A 20207-nucleotide genomic window follows, 5' to 3' on the forward strand; every position below is an offset into this window, starting at 1 on the left:
CTATATGTTATTTCTTTGATGCTCATGAATTGCTTGCAGGTAGATTTTAGATACCAATAGAAAACAATTTCTTCACACCAGGTTATCCATTGCTTTGCAAGCTGAGCTAATGTGTGTACAAGCAAGAGAGCGTGCTTGCACGACGGCGCCGGTGATTCTGCCTACCAAGCCGTTGGACCACAGGTTGCTTTGGCCATCTTTATGGGTAACTGTGAAAAAGGATTCGTTGGTGAGGTTGGTATTCACTTTCTTCTGCTTTTATCCTCAGCATTCACAACAGTTCCATAGAAGATCACGAGTCCAGTAGTTGGTTAAATGCTGGAGGGATTAGTTGTTTCTTTCAATAGTGCTTGGTTAATTTATGGAGGGATTAAATGATACATGCATTTTTTTGTTTGTGGTCAAGGAGTGCTTGATGATCTACTTGAGAGTAGATTTATAAATACCAACAGAAAACATAAAATTGGGTTTTATTTTTGTGAAGCTATGTGCTGTAGATGAGCAAGTTTGTGTGAATTTGTGATTTTCAGCTCCTTTTGAATTTCAGTGATAACTACTAAAGGCTAATTTTATTTCAGGGAGTGAAGCATCAGTGTAAACCCATTATCGAAGTGGCCATGGCTACGGAAGCCAGCCTGCACTTGATCTCCAGATTATGTTGGAGGTTGCTAGCAGGAAAGATTGTTATCGTACGATCGCGTTTTGGTGGTTTACAGAGGATGCGCACAAGGAAGGCGGCTTTCGCTGGTGTGTGGTATGATCCCCATCTCTGCCAACTTTTGTTTTGTTATCATGTATTTGTCACTGTATGTGCCAAATTTTAACTTATGTCTTTCCCCTGGCTTGTGCTGCACTATTTTTTCTCCCCATCCAGATACACTGATTTCTCACCTCATGGCTTACATGGTAGCAGGAAAGATTTTTATCGCCCGATCGCGCTTTGAATGGTATAATTTTTGTGCTTTCTCTATTGTGCCATCTAAGAATGATATTATCTGGTTTCATTTTCCCCACAAATGGATACCACATAGGTCACACCACGTGCTTCACGAAATCTTGGACTTACCAAAGTTTTCCATAGAAATAATTAGCTAGCTACTTTAGTGACTAGACGGATTTGCTTGCTCCCCTGTGTGCTTCATCTCCATCTTCTGGTCCATCGCCCAAAGGTTTATCAAAATCAGATAATAGGGTGGATGTTATTGTTTTTCAAAATTAGAGAATAAGAAGAATGTGATTCTCATGATGTCCTATTTGATAATTCTTCATTTGTGTTGTTCGAGGAAGCTGTCAGTAATATCGTTTGCTCTTCTTATCAGTAATGCCGTAGCTTACATGTCTGCTATAAGTATATATTTCATTGTGAATTTTTAGTTTGATGCCATGCCATTCTTCTGGATTATTTCAGAGCTGCAAATTATGTGTGTTTTAGGTATGTCTTCCTCATTTTATATTCTTTGCCCTCTCCTTGACCACAACTCATCTTCAGGTGCAAGTGGAGTTGCGGCCAGATGGTTGATCCAGCAATGGAGGGACTGTATCGTGCAAAGTTTCTCTCTTGGTTCACCGATGCGATCGCCTGTGTCCAGGTAGACGATCTGAAATTTAGCTTTGTTATAACTAATAAGTAATTCGTTTCTTACCTGCCGTAACGCCTTTCGGATATTTCAAAAGAACAAACAATTGCCTTTCAGTTAAACCAGTAATCATTTCATTGTTGGAGGCTTTGATCTGCACATATTAATGTCAGGGTCAAACGAAGCACGTAAAAGGCTTTTCTTGTGTCTCTTTGATCTCCCCCTCTATTAAGTGTTTTGTTAATGGTCCACTATTTTGTGGTAGATATGGTGTACTCGTAGATAGGCAAGGCAATTATTCATTTCTTTTATCTTATTTCTTCATAAATATTTTATGCAGGGTAATTATTTTGGTAGAAAGATATTTCTGTGCAAATGGCAAGCCTGGTACGTCTCAGACTCTTTTTTATTCTGCATTTCTTCAGAAAAGTTATTATGTGGTGGGCTAGCTTGATGATTTGGGTAACGAGTATTTAATCTGCTAGAATTTCATACAAACTTAAATTTTAATATGGTCTGGAGTAGGTGTCATTGTCGTGGGGACGAAGGGCCGACATGACAGAGGATAATAAGACAGCTATGAGCTCATATGAGGTAGGTACTCCATCTGAAAGAAGTCAATGCCCAAGCATGACCAAGCTAGGACAATACATTTGATAGGAAAATGTCGGGACTTTACCGCTATTGTTTTTGTTCCCTCAAGTTATATTTTTGTACTGGGATTGAGTGACTACTTCCTTCAGTAATCCAAACCTAAAATCAATAGAAAAGCGAAAAAAGTGAAATGGAAAGCACATGCTAGATAATTATAGGTAGAAATACCATGCCTGCTAACTCTGGTTTGAATTGGTTATAGACCACTGGCATATAATTAGGCCTCACCCAAAACCGCTTACCACAAGCTCCAAATATAGCCTTCAGGTTTAGCTAGCCTTCTTGTTTCATTAGACACCAGCATTGATCTCTTTTAATTTGCCGTTGTTAAACAGATAATAAAATTAGATTTCTATTGCCTTGGTGAAGGTTTATGGAATCACCTACACTACGATTGGAATTCTGTTAAAAACTAGATGCACTGCAGAAGGTGTCGTACTGGTTAAAAACTGTGTTCAACTCTTGTTTCTCAATATTTCTTTATGCACTGAGCTTGTCAACACCCGGATTTTTTAAGTCCGAATGCCTATTATGTCATACATCGCAATCCCAGGAATATTGTTGTTGCGAGGCATAATAGTTAAGTATCACAGTCATCATTCATTACAAACCATAAGTCTTACAAATTTGAATCACATGATCCATATTACACGAATAGTTGATCTATTGATCAACGAACAAACACAAGTTCATAGTTCAACATAGCGGAAGCGTAAGATACACGGACTCTCTAGTCCACAGGCCAACGCTTGACGTCGGAAGGCGCTTAGTTGTCGTAGGCGTCCTGCTGGTCATCTCCTTGTTCATCTTCATACTCTGGCCATTTGAATAGCCAGGGACAAAGCCGTGAGTACGTTGAGTACTCGCAAACCAATACTAAAGTAAGTGCTAGACATTCTAGTATGGTTTGCTAAGCTCTAGTTTATTTGCATAAAGCTAGTTTTATTTCACAAAGTTTTGAGAAAAAGCTTACTCAAGTGCTAACTAACTCAAGTGGGAACATTAGTGTCATTCCCACCATTCAAGTGGTGATTTCAATTCAATCCACCACAAGTCATTTCACCTTCACCTTTCAACATCTTTTTCAAAGATATGACATCGGAAACTGTATGGCCTTTCCAACCGTCCGTAACCGTGGACGCGGCTATTCGAATAGGTTTACACTCTGCAGAGGTTGCACACTTGTGCCACAACATTTGATTTCATCCGTCGGGATTTCCCCGAATAATCGTAACACAGTACGCGGATCATCAACCATAACCTTTCACTTACGAACCCTAGTATGAGCACCTCTCCCCATGAGCTTGGCCTCCCGGTGAAGACGGTCGGTCAGCACAGGAACCGCACGAGGCTTGGGCCGGACATTCACCTCATTTCGCATCATATCGTATCATTTCTTTTGTGGTAGAGGCAGCTTTCGGCATAACCCCGATGACGCTTGTTTAGAGGGAACCCATACTAAGACGCATAAACTTCCAGTTAAGCCCTACCCATAATCAGGTATTGTGGGGGTACTTAATAATTGGAAAGGTATCGCATTCAAACCAACATCATGTTTTATCAAAAATCACCATCTTCTCTTGGTCATATTCACCTTCAAAAATCATTCAATGGAATGCATCTTCATTCCAAGGTTTCAAAATCCTTTCAAAAATCACAAGGTTCCCATCTAGAGTAGTCAAGTTTAGTTGATTAGCACTAGCTCTAATTCATGAGGGGTGCTATCTTGCTTTGCTTGGAAGAGACTAACTCACTACCCTAATAACCAACTTGTACTTTGACCAAAGTTAACTATAAAAGTAAATCATTTAGGAAACAAGTGAAAACTTGGGATGGGTTCACATAAGAAAAGATAAGAAACATGGTGCCTTGCCCCAAGGGGCTTTGCACTTAGCAAGAATATTAGCTTGCATAGTAATTTAGCTTGCCTTGGTAGTTCTCAAACTGTTCCTCCTCCTCCTCCTGGTAGCAACCTTCCTCTTCGGCGTACTCTCCGGTGCTACCGTCTAAAATTGAATATGAGTATAGTTACTCACTAATTCAATGGCTATTCCACACATCACAATTAAACACTCAAACTACTCTATGCACACCACATAAATAAACTAAGGTGCATTGGTTGTGGGATTTTTTAAAAAAAGAATTTGTATTCTAAATGTAGATGATAGTTTCCATAGGGTTCTTGAGAAATAATTTCCTCTCCTTGAAATCTTCTTACGATTTAATTTCTCCAACAATCATGGATGAACTCATATTGACCTAAATCAAATGTTCATCATCATCATCATTTGGTAGAATGATTTAAATGAGGTGGATCACCTCATACTATTTAAATAACACTACATTTGATTTAAATCTCAAGAAATTCATATAAGAGAGTTTGGAACCAGGGGTCCAAACATCCCATGAATTCATGTGAGACAAGTTTAAATGAAGTATAAGACTTCACACAATTTAACTTTAATAGTTTTGGACAATATCAACTAGTTAAGCTAGTCAAAATATCCATTCACTAAACCATGGCATGATCATACAAAGTGACCACACCATTTTATTGCATAAACAATTAGTGTAAGTCAAATGTGTGCTATTAGAGTTGGAATTAACTTAATATCTATTTTGGTTGATTTTTAAGAATTGTTTGAATAGGGAAAAGTCCCTGGCTTGTTATTTTTGTCACATTAATTCTACAAAGAATTTGACCAAGAGGCCAGTGGCATGTTGTAGAGAATTTCAGTGGCTTTCCAATAATATCAAATTCACTAAATTTGGTTTAGCCAAATTGAAACTATTTAATTTCAAAGTTTGGGCAGTATTGGAAAGGTTTGGAAATGTTTAAATCGAATTTGAATTAAACAGGCCGGCGGGAAACCAACGTGGGCCGAAATGGTTTAAACAGGCCCCAGGCCAGCCCAGCCACGGTCCAGTGCCGCGCGGGCTGCCTGACAGAGGGTCCCGCATGTCAGCGGCGTTTAAAACCCGAAACGGTACGAGCGACGTGGCGCGTTGGATTAGAAGGCGATCCAACGGCGCACGGTCGTCGTCTTCTCCGGCGAGAAGCAGAGGTTCTGGCGGCGAGCCTAGGGGGTGGGAGAGCTAACCAGGGCTCCCGCGGTGGCTGGCAGTGTGCGTGATGTAGATGTGGACGACGGCGAAGCTCCTGGTACAGGCGGCGTCTCCTGGATCGGCTTCAATCGACGGCGATCTTCCGCGGCGTCCGGCGGCAGTGAGGTGGCGATTGGGTGGCTACGGCGGGGAATGTCGATGGTGGAGTGGCTCAGGCGGTCGAGTGAGAAGAGGGGAGTGTGCTGGTGTGCTCAATTCGACGAACGGAGCCCTCCTTTTATAGGCGAGCGAGTGACCGTGGGGGCTGCGGTGAAGTCGACAGGCTCGCGGCGATTCCGGCGAGCGGTTGGGCTAGGCGAGGGTGCTGTCGGGTTCTACTCGTCCAGGCGATGCGTTTGGCGGCGACAGCGCGGTCGGGGGAGGCTGGGTTAGGTCGCATTGCTTCCGTGTCCGTCGCGTCCGCGGCGGACCAGGGTTCTCTTCTCCGGCGACGGCGAGTACGGGTCGGGGTCGGGGGCATGTCTAGCGGCGTCGCGGTGTCACGCAGATGCTCAACGTGCTCGCAGGGGGTCCAGGGGGTGCTTGAGGTCGTGGCGCGGCGCGTGTCCAGTGCGTGCCCGCGGTGTGCACGCGCTCGACGCGAGCGGCGTCCAGGGCGCCATGGACGCGGGCTGGTCTGGCCGATGCAGGGCTCCTCCTCGACAATGGCCGGTGCTAGGTGGTCCAGTAGAGTGAGGTGGAGGGCAAGGACATGGTGGCCAGGGTTGGCGAGCAAGGGGGAGAGGGGAGGCTCGGCATGGTGATGCCATGGCCGGCATGGCCACGCCATGCAAGCTAGCTCCTCCTCCTTAGCTCCACTATGTTTCATTTAGGGTTAGAGGGGGCAGGGGAACCATTTGGTGCAAGTTGGGGTAGGTTTGTTTGAGTAGATCACTATTTGCAATAGTGTGTGAATAGTGTTCAAATTTGGAAAATACAAAATTATCCAAATTGGAAATAATTCAAAAGGTGAAAGTTTTTGAAAAGTGAGTGGTGAGATAAGTTGTAATTGACCAGAGATGAATTGAGGTGGTGGTGGAAAAATTAGATTTCAAAATTTGGCCACAATGGCTAAGTGGAGATTGTTGAACTTGTTATAAAGTTGCCACTTTGGATGAGCATAGCTAGTGATCAAGGATGAATTTGGCAGGGTGGTCTTCATCAAAGTTGTTCACCTTGATGTTGACTTTGAAATGGTGCAAGGAGTTAGCAAGAATGGATTTGAGAAAATTGAATTACAGGGGCTCAAAGTGGTGATCAGACTAAAATTGGCAGATTTGGCCATCATCACATGTGAGTGGGAAAAGTGTTTGAAATTCATTTGAATTGTGAACCCTTGATTCCAAAAGTTGTAATAAGTGTTTAATAACATTATTCAACTAATGGTGAAGACCAAATAGGTCTAGGGTCAAGTTTTATAAAAATGCCATAGGGCATATGTGAGGGTTTTTAGGGTTTTGCCTTTTATTGGATTTTCTTCCTCTTTGATTTATTTGGTTGGTGATCTTCACATGATCACTCTAAGGTTTTTAGAGCATAGCAAATACAAGTAATAACAATCATCATGGCATATCACTCAAATGCACAAGTCCTATGCATGGTACTATATGCCAAAGAAAAGTTTTTGTTGGTTTGAAATTTTGTTCTCTGGAATTCTCTAACTTTCTTTTCATTGAAATTTGGGGTGTTACAAACCCTTCCCCCTTACAAAAGATCTCGTCCCGAGATCAAAAAGAAAGTTAGGTACTAAAGAGATCTGGGTACTCCTTCTTCATGAAGTCTTCGCGTTCCCAGGTGGCTTCATCCTCGGTATGATTGCTCCACTGGATCTTCAGAAACTTGATGCTTCGGGTGCGGGTGGTTCTGTAAGCTTCTTCTAGGATGCGAATCGGCACTTCGCGGTAAGTCAGATCCTAGTTGAGATCCACCGATCGGTGATCGATGTTCTTGAACACTTCGGTCTTCTCAGGGACTTCCAGACATTTCCGGAGAAGTGAGATGTGAAAAACGTCGTGCACAGCCGACATTTCTTCAGGCAACTCCAGTTGATAAGATACTTCACCTCGGCGGCTGAGGACTTGGAAAGGTCCCACATAGCGAGGTGCAAGCTTCCCTTTCAGCTGAAACCTTTGCATCCCTTTCAAGGGGGATACTTTGAGATAGACGAAATCTCCGATCTCAAAGGTCATCTCCCGACGTTTCTTGTCGGCGTAGCTCTTACCATGCAGATTGCGCAGTCTTGAGGTACTCGCGGATCTTGTGAACCTTCTCTTCGGCTTCACAAAGAACGTCTGGGCCGAAAACTTGACTCTCTCCGACTTCTGACCAGTTCAGGGGGGTACGGCACTTCCTTCCGTACAAGGCTTCAAAGGGGGCCATCTGTAGGCTGACTTGATAACTATTGTTGTATGAGAATTCTGCGTAAGGTAGGCAGTCTTCCCACTTGGATCCGTATTCCGATCGCATGCTCTAAGCATGTCTTCCGATATCTGGTTTACTCTCTCAGTCTATCCGTCGGTGCGAGGGTGATAAGCGGTGCTGAAATTTAGGCGAGTGCCTAGTCCTTCATGCACCTTCTCGCGTAACCTTGAGGTGAACTGTGATCCTCTATCAGACACTATCGATTTGGGGGTTCCGTGCAAAGCGACTATTCTGGAGATGTAAAGTTCAGCTAACTTGGGGCCTTGATAGGTGGTTTTGACGGCGATGAAATGGGCGACTTTGGTTAGTCTATCGACCACTACCCATATGGAATCATTGCCTTTGCTAGATTTGGGCAGTCCGGTGATAAAGTCCATTCCTACGGAGTCCCATTTCCATTCTGGAATCTGAAGGGGTTGCAACAGTCCGGCGGGTCTTTGGTGTTCTGCCTTAACTCTCTGACAGATGTCACACCTAGCGATATAGCTACCGATCTCTCTCTTCATTCCGTGCCACCAAAATTGTTCTTTCAGGTCTTGGTACATCTTGGTACCTCCGGGGTGGATTGAGTAAAGGGTGTCGTGGGCTTCTTGCAAGATGACTCGTTTCAAGTCAGAGTCCGATGGTACGCAGAGACGTTCTTTGTACCAAAGCACTCCGGCTTCGTCTACGGTGAATCCGGGGGCTTTTCCTTCGGCTATCTGTTTCTTGATTCCGTCAATGCTAGCGTTGTCTTTCTGGGCTTCCTTGATCTGACCAATCAAGGTGGGTTGCAGTTCTATGCTGGCTAGGAATCCTTCACTAACAAGTTCAAGTCTGAACTGTTCAAACTCTTGGTGCAAACTGGGCTGTTCGGTTGCGAGCATGGAGTTCAACTGGCACGGCAGTCGACTCAAAGCATCCGCTACCACATTGGCTTTGCCGGGGTGGTAGTGAATCTCCATGTCGTAATCCTTGATCAATTCGATCCATCGGCGTTGTCTCATGTTCAACTCCTTCTGGGTGAAAATATATTTGAGGCTTTTGTGGTTGGAGTAGATCTCGCATCGATTACCCATGAGGTAATGACGCCAAACTTTCAAGGCTAAGACCACGGCTGCAAGCTCGAGGTCGTGGGTTGGGTAATTCTGCTCATGTTGCTTGAGTTGTCGTGACAGGTAGGATACAACCTTGCCTTCTAGCATAAGCACGCATCCAAGTCCAGTCTTGGAGGCATCGCAATATACGTCAAAGGGCTTTGCGATATCTGGCATGATCAGGATTGGGGCTGTTGTCAGTCTACTCTTGAGCTGTTGAAAGCTCTCTTCACACTTGTCGGTCCACTCAAACTTTCTGTCCTTTTTCAGCAGTTGGGTCATTGGTCGAGCGATGCTCGAGAAACCTTCTACAAATCTGTGGTAATATCCGGCTAATCCAAGAAAAGCGCGGACCTCGGTTTGTGTGGTTGGGGCTTTCCATTCCATAACAGTTTTGATCTTGGCGGGATCTACGGCAATTCCTCCTGCAGACAAGATGTGTCCGAGGAATCCAACTTCTTCCAGCCAAAACTCACACTTGCTAAACTTGGCGTACAACTGGTGCTGTCTAAGGGTTTCTAGAACAATCTCCAAATGCTGTTCATGTTCCTCTTCGGACTTGGAGTAGACCAAAATATCGTCGATGAAAACAACGACGAACTTGTCCAAAAAGTTCATGAAGATCTTATTCATGAGATTCATGAAATAAGCGGGGGCATTGGTCAATCCAAATGACATGACGTTGTACTCATACAACCCATATCTGGTGGTAAAGGCAGTTTTTGGAATGTCGGTGGCTCTGATCTTCAGTTGGTGGTATCCAGTTCTAAGATCTATCTTCGAGAAAACTCGGGATCCGGTGAGTTGGTCAAACAAGTCTTCGATCTTGGGTAAGGGGTATTTGTTTTTGATGGTGACATCGTTAAGCTTACGATAGTCCGTGCATAAACGATTTGCACCATCTTTCTTGTCGACAAACAAGACGGGGGATCTCCAGGGAGATGCACTTGGTCTAATCAAACCTTTGGCTAACATGTCATCTATTTGCTTCTTCAGCTTCACAAGTTCGGCTGCGTTCATGCTGTAGGCTCTCTGGGCGATGGGTCCAGTTCCGGGAATTAGCTCGATGATAAACTCGATATCCCGGTCCGGGGGCATACCGGGTAGATCATCTGGAAACACGTCAGGGTAGCGACAAACGACCCTGATTTGATCCAGAGTTGGCTTGGATACACTTTGGTTGCAGGTAAATTTTCTGGGTAATTTTTCAGAGACGTGCTCAACTACGATACCGGTGCTGCTAGTCATGGTTATGGCTTTCTTGGCGCAGTCTATCAACCCATTGTGCTTGGACATCCAGTCCATTCCTAGGACAACTTCCAAACCTTTGGTTCCCAGTATGATTAGATTTGCAAAGAAATCTACATCACGGATTTTGATTGGCACATTTTTGCAAAATTTTCTGGCTTTGGTGGTTGATCCGGGGATTTGAACTATCATAACATGCTTCAAACTGAGGGGTTGAATTTTACTTGTTGATGCAAAATCTTCGGTGACAAAGGAATGCGATGCTCCGGAATCAAACAACACTCTAGCAGGGGTGTGATTGACAGAAAACATACCCAGCACAACATCTGGTGCGTCCTGGGCTTCTTCGGCGTTCATGTGGTAGAGGCGGCCGTTGCGGTTGTTGGGGTTGTTGGGGACGAACTTCTTGCCGGTGGAGACACGGTGTTGCTGCTGAGCAGGAGCAGCGGTGTTGCCGGCGAGCTTGGCAAGACGCTTGGGACACTCGTTGGAGTAGTGCCCCACTACACCACACTCATAACAAGTGATAGTGCTCTTGTCCTGCTTATTCGCAACGGGAATGGCATTGCTTCCGGTTCTGGGGGTGGTGCTGGTGTTGGTGTTGTTGTTAGGGGCTCGGGGTGGAGCGCGGTTGTAGTTGTTGTTGTTGTAATTGTTGTTGTAGCCTCCTGGCTTGGAGTTTCCTCCACTCCGGTTCTGATAACCGGGGCGAGAGTTCTGCATCGGGGGTTTGTTGTGTCTCGGAGTGAAACCTCCGCTTGAGCTAGGGCGAAACTTTTGGGGGTGGCTTGATCCACTCTGACTTGCCATGCGGCGCTTGCGGTTCTCATTGGCTTGGTTTAACTTGCCCTCCATCTGGATGGCGGAGTCAACAAGGGCTTCGAGGTCGGCGAAGGGGATGTTGACGAGGACAGTCTGCATCTCATCATGCAGTCCGTTCAGGAATCTCTCCTTCCTCTTCTCAACGGTGTCAGTCTCATCAGGGGCATACCTTGACAAGGTGAGAAACTTGTCGCGGTACTCAACCACCGTCATGCGACCTTGTTTCAGTTCACGGAATTCATCCCTCATCTTCTTGATAAGACCCGGGGGTACATGGTACTTGCTGAACTTGAGTTTGAAATCCTCCCAAGTCATGAATTGACCTCCGTTCATGGCACGGGTACTTGTCCACCAAGCGCGAGCTGGTCCAGCGAGATAGTGAGTGGCGAACAACACCTTCTCGTTGGCTTCCACTCCAGCTACTTCCAGATTGTTCTCCATAGTCTGGAGCCAATCATCGGCGTCGAGGGGCTCCTCGGTCTTGCTAAACACCGGAGGGTTGGTGTTTTGGAAGTTCTTGAGCTTGGATCCGGGGTGGTCATGATTTCCATGGCCTTGGTTGGCGATGTTCTGCAAGGCGATGATCTTGGCTTGGCGCTCGGCTCTCTCGGTTTCCCGGTCTGCAAGCAGGGTTTGCAGAAGTTGCATCATCGCGTCGTTGGTGCGATTCGGAGGGGCCATCTGAAGATATAGAAGATCACGAGATAAGAGGGAACATCCTATGGTTCATTTTGGTTAAGTTTGAAAAACATTTGAAAACTTGTAATCTTTTCATGACAAACCTAACATTCATTCATTCATGCAACACATAGTACAAACTACACACATACTCCAATGGTTTTAAGAACCATTCTCATGCTACGATACAAAGGACGGGATACAACTCACACCTACTATAAGTGAAACTAGTGCAACTACTCCTCATCATCTATGTCAATCGGGACGTAGTCGTCAAGTCCTGCCTCCAGGAACTCGTAGTCCTCCTCCTCGGTGTTCTCGTCCTCCTCAAAGTCATCGTCATCACTCAGAAAGGCGTCTCCTCCTCGAATGTCGATGCCTCCATCGTCATCCTCCAGCTGAAGAATCTGATCCTCCTGGGCCTTGACAGTGGCCTCAAGTGACGCGATCCGGTCGCGAAGGCGGCGAATCGTAGCGTCCTTCTTGGCACGCTGCTGGCGAAGGTTCCTGCGGTCATTGTTGAGTAGCTTGATCGCCTCACCCTGCTCGATGATGTGAGCATGGGTCTGGTTCGCGTAAGCGCGAGAGGCGTCGAGGTCCCTCTGAGTCTGGTAGAGCATGAAGTCCAGGTGATCCACATGGTGCCTCAACTGGGGGTGGAGTGGCACATCCATGGGTCGTCCGTCAGAGTTACGCCTCGCGAGATGCGCAAAGCGTTCCTCACGAAGTGCTTCCGCATTCTGTCCGCACAGACGAGCAAGTGCTTCCTGAAGAGCACGTGCAAGCCCGTCGAGCCAGTTGCTTTCCCTGAAAGAGAAAAGGATCCTCTCCGAGGTGGGAGGCTCCAGCTTGCCCCTCAAGTCGGCAGTGATAATCCACTGCAGTTCCCCTCCCGGCTGGTCGTCCACCTGAATCCCGTGAAACTCGGGGTGTGGGCGGCCAAGGTGATCCGACAGGGAGTCGAGGTCATGCTCGAAGATCAAGCTTCCTCCGTTTCCAAGCTGATAAAACTTGGTGTTGAGGGGTTCATTCGGCTCCATCTGAAAGAGAATTGGATGAGTAAGTTAGAGAGTGCAAAGTGTGGCAAAGTTTTAAGTTGGTTCGAAAACGATAGAACAAGATTCATCAAATTTTGGCAAAGTCTCAAAGGCAAGAGTGTAGTAACTTTTCACAAATAAGTTCTTTCATTTGATTTCAAAGTTAAATTTTTCAGAACGCCCATTCTAACTAAGGTCTTCTAAGGTCAAACAATGGCTCTGATACCAACTTGTCAACACCCGGATTTTTTAAGTCCGAATGCCTATTATGTCATACATCGCAATCCCAGGAATATTGTTGTTGCGAGGCATAATAGTTAAGTATCACAGTCATCATTCATTACAAACCATAAGTCTTACAAATTTGAATCACATGATCCATATTACACGAATAGTTGATCTATTGATCAACGAACAAACACAAGTTCATAGTTCAACATAGCGGAAGCGTAAGATACACGGACTCTCTAGTCCACAGGCCAACGCTTGACGTCGGAAGGCGCTTAGTTGTCGTAGGCGTCCTGCTGGTCATCTCCTTGTTCATCTTCATACTCTGGCCATTTGAATAGCCAGGGACAAAGCCGTGAGTACGTTGAGTACTCGCAAACCAATACTAAAGTAAGTGCTAGACATTCTAGTATGGTTTGCTAAGCTCTAGTTTATTTGCATAAAGCTAGTTTTATTTCACAAAGTTTTGAGAAAAAGCTTACTCAAGTGCTAACTAACTCAAGTGGGAACATTAGTGTCATTCCCACCATTCAAGTGGTGATTTCAATTCAATCCACCACAAGTCATTTCACCTTCACCTTTCAACATCTTTTTCAAAGATATGACATCGGAAACTGTATGGCCTTTCCAACCGTCCGTAACCGTGGACGCGGCTATTCGAATAGGTTTACACTCTGCAGAGGTTGCACACTTGTGCCACAACATTTGATTTCATCCGTCGGGATTTCCCCGAATAATCGTAACACAGTACGCGGATCATCAACCATAACCTTTCACTTACGAACCCTAGTATGAGCACCTCTCCCCATGAGCTTGGCCTCCCAGTGAAGACAGTCAGTCAGCCTGGGAACTGCACAGGGCTTGGGCCGGACATTCACCTCATTTCGCATCATATCGTATCGTTTCTTTTGTGGTAGAGGCAGCTTTCGGCATAACCCCGATGACGCTTGTTTAGAGGGAACCCATACTAAGACGCATAAACTTCCAGTTAAGCCCTACCCATAATCAGGTATTGTGGGGGTACTTAATAATTGGAAAGGTATCGCATTCAAACCAACATCATGTTTTATCAAAAATCACCATCTTCTCTTGGTCATATTCACCTTCAAAAATCATTCAATGGAATGCATCTTCATTCCAAGGTTTCAAAATCCTTTCAAAAATCACAAGGTTCCCATCTAGAGTAGTCAAGTTTAGTTGATTAGCACTAGCTCTAATTCATGAGGGGTGCTATCTTGCTTTGCTTGGAAGAGACTAACTCACTACCCTAATAACCAACTTGTACTTTGACCAAAGTTAACTATAAAAGTAAATCATTTAGGAAACAAGTGAAAACTTGGGATGGGTTCACATAAGAAAAGATAAGAAACATGGTGCCTTGCCCCAAGGGGCTTTGCACTTAGCAAGAATATTAGCTTGCATAGTAATTTAGCTTGCCTTGGTAGTTCTCAAACTGTTCCTCCTCCTCCTCCTGGTAGCAACCTTCCTCTTCGGCGTACTCTCCGGTGCTACCGTCTAAAATTGAATATGAGTATAGTTACTCACTAATTCAATGGCTATTCCACACATCACAATTAAACACTCAAACTACTCTATGCACACCACATAAATAAACTAAGGTGCATTGGTTGTGGGATTTTTAAAAAAAAGAATTTGTATTCTAAATGTAGATGATAGTTTCCATAGGGTTCTTGAGAAATAATTTCCTCTCCTTGAAATCTTCTTACGATTTAATTTCTCCAACAATCATGGATGAACTCATATTGACCTAAATCAAATGTTCATCATCATCATCATTTGGTAGAATGATTTAAATGAGGTGGATCACCTCATACTATTTAAATAACACTACATTTGATTTAAATCTCAAGAAATTCATATAAGAGAGTTTGGAACCAGGGGTCCAAACATCCCATGAATTCATGTGAGACAAGTTTAAATGAAGTATAAGACTTCACACAATTTAACTTTAATAGTTTTGGACAATATCAACTAGTTAAGCTAGTCAAAATATCCATTCACTAAACCATGGCATGATCATACAAAGTGACCACACCATTTTATTGCATAAACAATTAGTGTAAGTCAAATGTGTGCTATTAGAGTTGGAATTAACTTAATATCTATTTTGGTTGATTTTTAAGAATTGTTTGAATAGGGAAAAGTCCCTGGCTTGTTATTTTTGTCACATTAATTCTACAAAGAATTTGACCAAGAGGCTAGTGGCATGTTGTAGAGAATTTCAGTGGCTTTCCAATAATATCAAATTAACTAAATTTGGTTTAGCCAAATTGAAACTATTTAATTTCAAAGTTTGGGCAGTATTGGAAAGGTTTGGAAATGTTTAAATCGAATTTGAATTAAACAGGCCGGCGGGAAACCAACGTGGGCCGAAATGGTTTAAACAGGCCCCAGGCCAGCCCAGCCACGGTCCAGTGCCGCGCGGGCTGCCTGACAGAGGGTCCCGCATGTCAGCGGCGTTTAAAACCCGAAACGGTACGAGCGACGTGGCGCGTTGGATTAGAAGGCGATCCAACGGCGCACGGTCGTCGTCTTCTCCGGCGAGAAGCAGAGGTTCTGGCGGCGAGCCTAGGGGGTGGGAGAGCTAACCAGGGCTCCCGCGGTGGCTGGCAGTGTGCGTGATGTAGATGTGGACGACGGCGAAGCTCCTGGTACTGGCGGCGTCTCCTGGATCGGCTTCAATCGACGGCGATCTTCCGCGGCGTCCGGCGGCAGTGAGGTGGCGATTGGGTGGCTACGGCGGGGAATGTCGACGGTGGAGTGGCTCAGGCGGTCGAGTGAGAAGAGGGGAGTGTGCTGGTGTGCTCAATTCGACGAACGGAGCCCTCCTTTTATAGGCGAGCGAGTGACCGTGGGGGCTGCGGCGAAGTCGACAGGCTCGCGGCGATTCCGGCGAGCGGTTGGGCTAGGCGAGGGTGCTGTCGGGTTCTACTCGTCCAGGCGATGCGTTTGGCGGCGACAGCGCGGTCGGGGGAGGCTGGGTTAGGTCGCATTGCTTCCGTGTCCGTCGCGTCCGCGGCGGACCAGGGTTCTCTTCTCCGGCGACGGCGAGTACGGGTCGGGGTCGGGGGCATGTCTAGCGGCGTCGCGGTGTCACGCAGATGCTCAACGTGCTCGCAGGGGGTCCAGGGGGTGCTTGAGGTCGTGGCGCGGCGCGTGTCCAGTGCGTGCCCGCGGTGTGCACGCGCTCGACGCGAGCGGCGTCCAGGGCGCCATGGACGCGGGCTGGTCTGGCCGATGCAGGGCTCCTCCTCAACAATGGCCGGTGCTAGGTGGTCCAGTAGAGTGAGGTGGAGGGCAAGGACATGGTGGCCAGGGTTGGCGAGCAAGGGGGAGAGGGGAGGCTCGGCATGGTGATGCCATGGCCGGCATGGCCATGCCATGCAAGCTAGCTCCTCCTCCTTAGCTCCACTATGTTTCATTTAGGGTTAGAGGGGGCAGGGGAACCATTTGGTGCAAGTTGGGGTAGGTTTGTTTGAGTAGATCACTATTTGCAATAGTGTGTGAATAGTGTTCAAATTTGGAAAATACAAAATTATCCAAATTGGAAATAATTCAAAAGGTGAAAGTTTTTGAAAAGTGAGTGGTGAGATAAGTTGTAATTGACCAGAGATGAATTGAGGTGGTGGTGGAAAAATTAGATTTCAAAATTTGGCCACAATGGCTAAGTGGAGATTGTTGAACTTGTTATAAAGTTGCCACTTTGGATGAGCATAGCTAGTGATCAAGGATGAATTTGGCAGGGTGGTCTTCATCAAAGTTGTTCACCTTGATGTTGACTTTGAAATGGTGCAAGGAGTTAGCAAGAATGGATTTGAGAAAATTGAATTGCAGGGGCTCAAAGTGGTGATCAGACTAAAATTGGCAGATTTGGCCATCATCACATGTGAGTGGGAAAAGTGTTTGAAATTCATTTGAATTGTGAACCCTTGATTCCAAAAGTTGTAATAAGTGTTTAATAACATTATTCAACTAATGGTGAAGACCAAATAGGTCTAGGGTCAAGTTTTATAAAAATGCCATAGGGCATATGTGAGGGTTTTTAGGGTTTTGCCTTTTATTGGATTTTCTTCCTCTTTGATTTATTTGGTTGGTGATCTTCACATGATCACTCTAAGGTTTTTAGAGCATAGCAAATAAAAGTAATAACAATCATCATGGCATATCACTCAAATGCACAAGTCCTATGCATGGTACTATATGCCAAAGAAAAGTTTTTGTTGGTTTGAAATTTTGTTCTCTGGAATTCTCTAACTTTCTTTTCATTGAAATTTGGGGTGTTACAGAGCTCCTGTTCTTCCATCTGCTTTGCAGAAACCTTAGACATTCCTGTGCAAATTCAACACTAGAGTTGATTAAAAAATGTTTGCGATCCTTACCGAAAATACAGTGCTTTCTGAGTTTACTTGATTAAGCAATCAGAACCTTATTTTCGTTTGCAGAAAACGGAAACAGTAGAACACTAATTCTGATTGCTCGAGTTTACTTGTATCTATTTCTTGGAGAAAAACATGGAGATGAGGATAATATCCATTAGGAAAAGGTATCTTTCTTTACCCCCAAATATGCAAGTTACTTCTGGAATAATTGAAGTGTTTACAGAAGCATCTCAGTTATTTGGAGGCTTGGTAATTAAGGTTCCCCTTCTATTTTAACAATGTTCTTTCTTTCAGACCTCACATGACTATAACGACATAAATGTAAGCAGAAGAAACTTTTCGGCAAGCAGTCACGCAAGGACCAGAGGTATAAGCATTTCACGCGCCAGGCAGCCAATGGTGGGGAGCAGGAAGCAGAACCAGGACACAAACGTGATAAATGTCATTGGGGTCCCATGTTTGCCGCTGCAGCTTTTTCTTCAGGTATATGCTATTACTTATGGTAAGGAATGCATATTACCATGTTGCTTCTGCAGCTTATTCTACTTACGGTAAGGAATGCATATTACCATGTTGCCTCTGCAGCTTATTCTACCTTCTGATAGCATCAAAATGATCATGTGATTTAGCTAGCTGGTATGCAAGATTTGATTGTTCAGTTTTTGTCAAAAAGTTCAGTAAACAAAAAGAAACTGATTTGCTTCCCTGGCAATTTCTTGCAAGAATCGCTCATTCGTTAGTTAGAAGATAGTAAGTTTTCAGAGCAAAACCATCAGAGCAACACTTCAAGTTGAGGTCCCCACTCGATTTAGCTTCAACATGATTGAGATTGTAATATACTCTATATCTTTTCTGTAGTTTGAGAAGCTATTTGAAATGTGATTCTCATAACCACTGAAGCATGTAGTTTCCTGCTTTTTTCAGGGCTATGTACTTCCATTTTTTAATGACAAAATTAATGGAAGCATGTAACATATATGCTACTTGAGTCCTGGTTATCCTTACATAAGAATAATTTAGTTTTCTCCTGCTTTCTATGCTCTCTGCTAAGTTCTTGTTTACTTTGTTGTACCAAAAAAACTCTTTAATTCAGCATGTGTTCTTGTTTTTGTTTTGTGTATGTCCCTATGAAATGATTGTTCAGCCTGATCATGAGATGGACACATGATAACTGCGTCCTTCGTATTTATTTTTTATTTGCTACATCGACCATAACTATATGATTATATTAGCTGACTGATCATATCAGGGTGTTATAGGCAACCTTTTCTTTTCTGAGGAGCACATATTTGGCACATAACGAACAATGTTTTTTTTTTGTTCCATCGAGTGTCATTGTCGTCTTTGTTGGAAAATTGGCTAGGATGTTCTTGGGTAATTGTTTTAGAACACTGGCTCTTTTGGTTACATGCTTATGATATTATGTTCCCTAAGCAATTGTTCGCTCCCATCTCCCATTCGGTTACCTGCTGGAAATCTGGTACATCTGTTGGATTTCAGTACAAGTGCTCAAAAACTAAATTCTCTTCTATGTTGGTGGACTGAATGTTGGTTCAAGCGGTACTACAACACATCACTGGAACAATTTAAACAGCCTCTGGCATTGCCTCCGTGAGGCGACTCGGGTGGACACACTAGAAGAAGTAACTACCATCCTCTCTTCCACCAACTCCCCTTGCCATTGCCAGCAGGTGTCGCTGTGTAAAGTCTGTTGGTGGCTGCAGTGGCGGGACTCAGCATGACCTGCTCCCCATCCTTAGGGCCTACATCCTCCCACACCACATCCAAATCCAATTGTCGCTGTCATTCGTCTTAGCCATAGCTGCTCGACCGGGGCGCCACGTTCCACTGCAGGTGGGTTACTTGAGCTGCAAGAAAAGTAAGTCATGTCAAATTCCTACTATGCCTGCCAACATTGTGTTGTATGTCTAATTTTCTATATATGTCTTTGTAACAATTTGTACCCCATCACATTGTGGTTCATCTTAGTATTATTAATATACATGTATCTTATGAAAGAAAAATAAGTAGTGTGAGCTCCATGTTCAAATCGAAACTACTGATTCCAAGTTCCTGATATGCTCCTGATTATTTTTAAGGTGTTCATTTTGCCGCGCTGCTGGCCTTACGTAGTTTATATGCAAACACCTATAGGAGCAAACAGCTTGAGAGTGTTGCCGACTATCAGTTACGATGGCTAGCGATGCAGCTGGGGCTTGCGTTATTGGAATTACAGTTCTGTAAAAATGGTTCTCTAAAAAAACGGAAACTTGATTATTATCAATATGCAATTTGTTTCATTTCTAAAGTTGTATTTGGGTTGTGTATCATATAGTGTTTGTTGGTTTCATATCCAACTTGCATTAAGTTGGTAGTGCATATGGTCACCGTGCATCTATATGCTAAGGTGTTCGGTTGATGATTTTGTAACCTGATTACCGCTTGTGTTTGGTTCGACTTGCACATAATTAGGTTCCATGCCTGACACAATGGAAGAAACCTCTCCATGCATACAAGCTCATGTACTGATTCTGCCATTTGCACGATACCGCAATGGATTTTCGTGGAAATTTGGAGGGATAAGAAATAAGAGTCATATTTGATATGTTTATAGCAAGTGAAGTCATGTAAAATCACCAAAGATATAGATTGAAGCATGGAAATAAATTAATTGATAAAATAACATCCTATATGTTAGTGTCCATTAGCATATTACTAATAAGCGTTCGTTTGCAGTGACTTACGCATTTCTCACATGTACTGATTCTGCCATTTGCGCGATAGCGCAACGGGTCATCTAGTAAACTAAAAGACAAGAGCCATTGCCGTCCAGAGGTCGCGTCGGTGAGCCACCGGACAAGAAAGCCTACTCCACCATTCTACCGGCTCAGATTGGCCATATGGCATCTAGTCAAACTTGGCTCAACGTTGTAGCGCCGGAGCACCGTGTTTTACGGAGCT

General features: G+C 44.4%; 1 long non-coding RNA gene across 1 annotated transcript; it reads left to right on the plus strand.

The window, feature by feature from the left end:
* Nucleotides 1–1454: 1454 nt before the first annotated feature.
* Nucleotides 1455–19620, plus strand: LOC127304504 (uncharacterized). The gene is made up of 5 exons (XR_007853416.2): nt 1455–1589; nt 1918–1964; nt 2103–2171; nt 17310–17410; nt 17541–19620. It is a non-coding gene; the product is annotated as an uncharacterized lncRNA (long non-coding RNA).
* The last annotated feature ends 587 nt before the right edge of the window (nt 19621–20207 follow it).

Source organism: Lolium perenne, chromosome 5 (genome assembly GCF_019359855.2).
Source record: "Lolium perenne isolate Kyuss_39 chromosome 5, Kyuss_2.0, whole genome shotgun sequence".
NCBI lineage: Eukaryota > Viridiplantae > Streptophyta > Magnoliopsida > Poales > Poaceae > Lolium > Lolium perenne.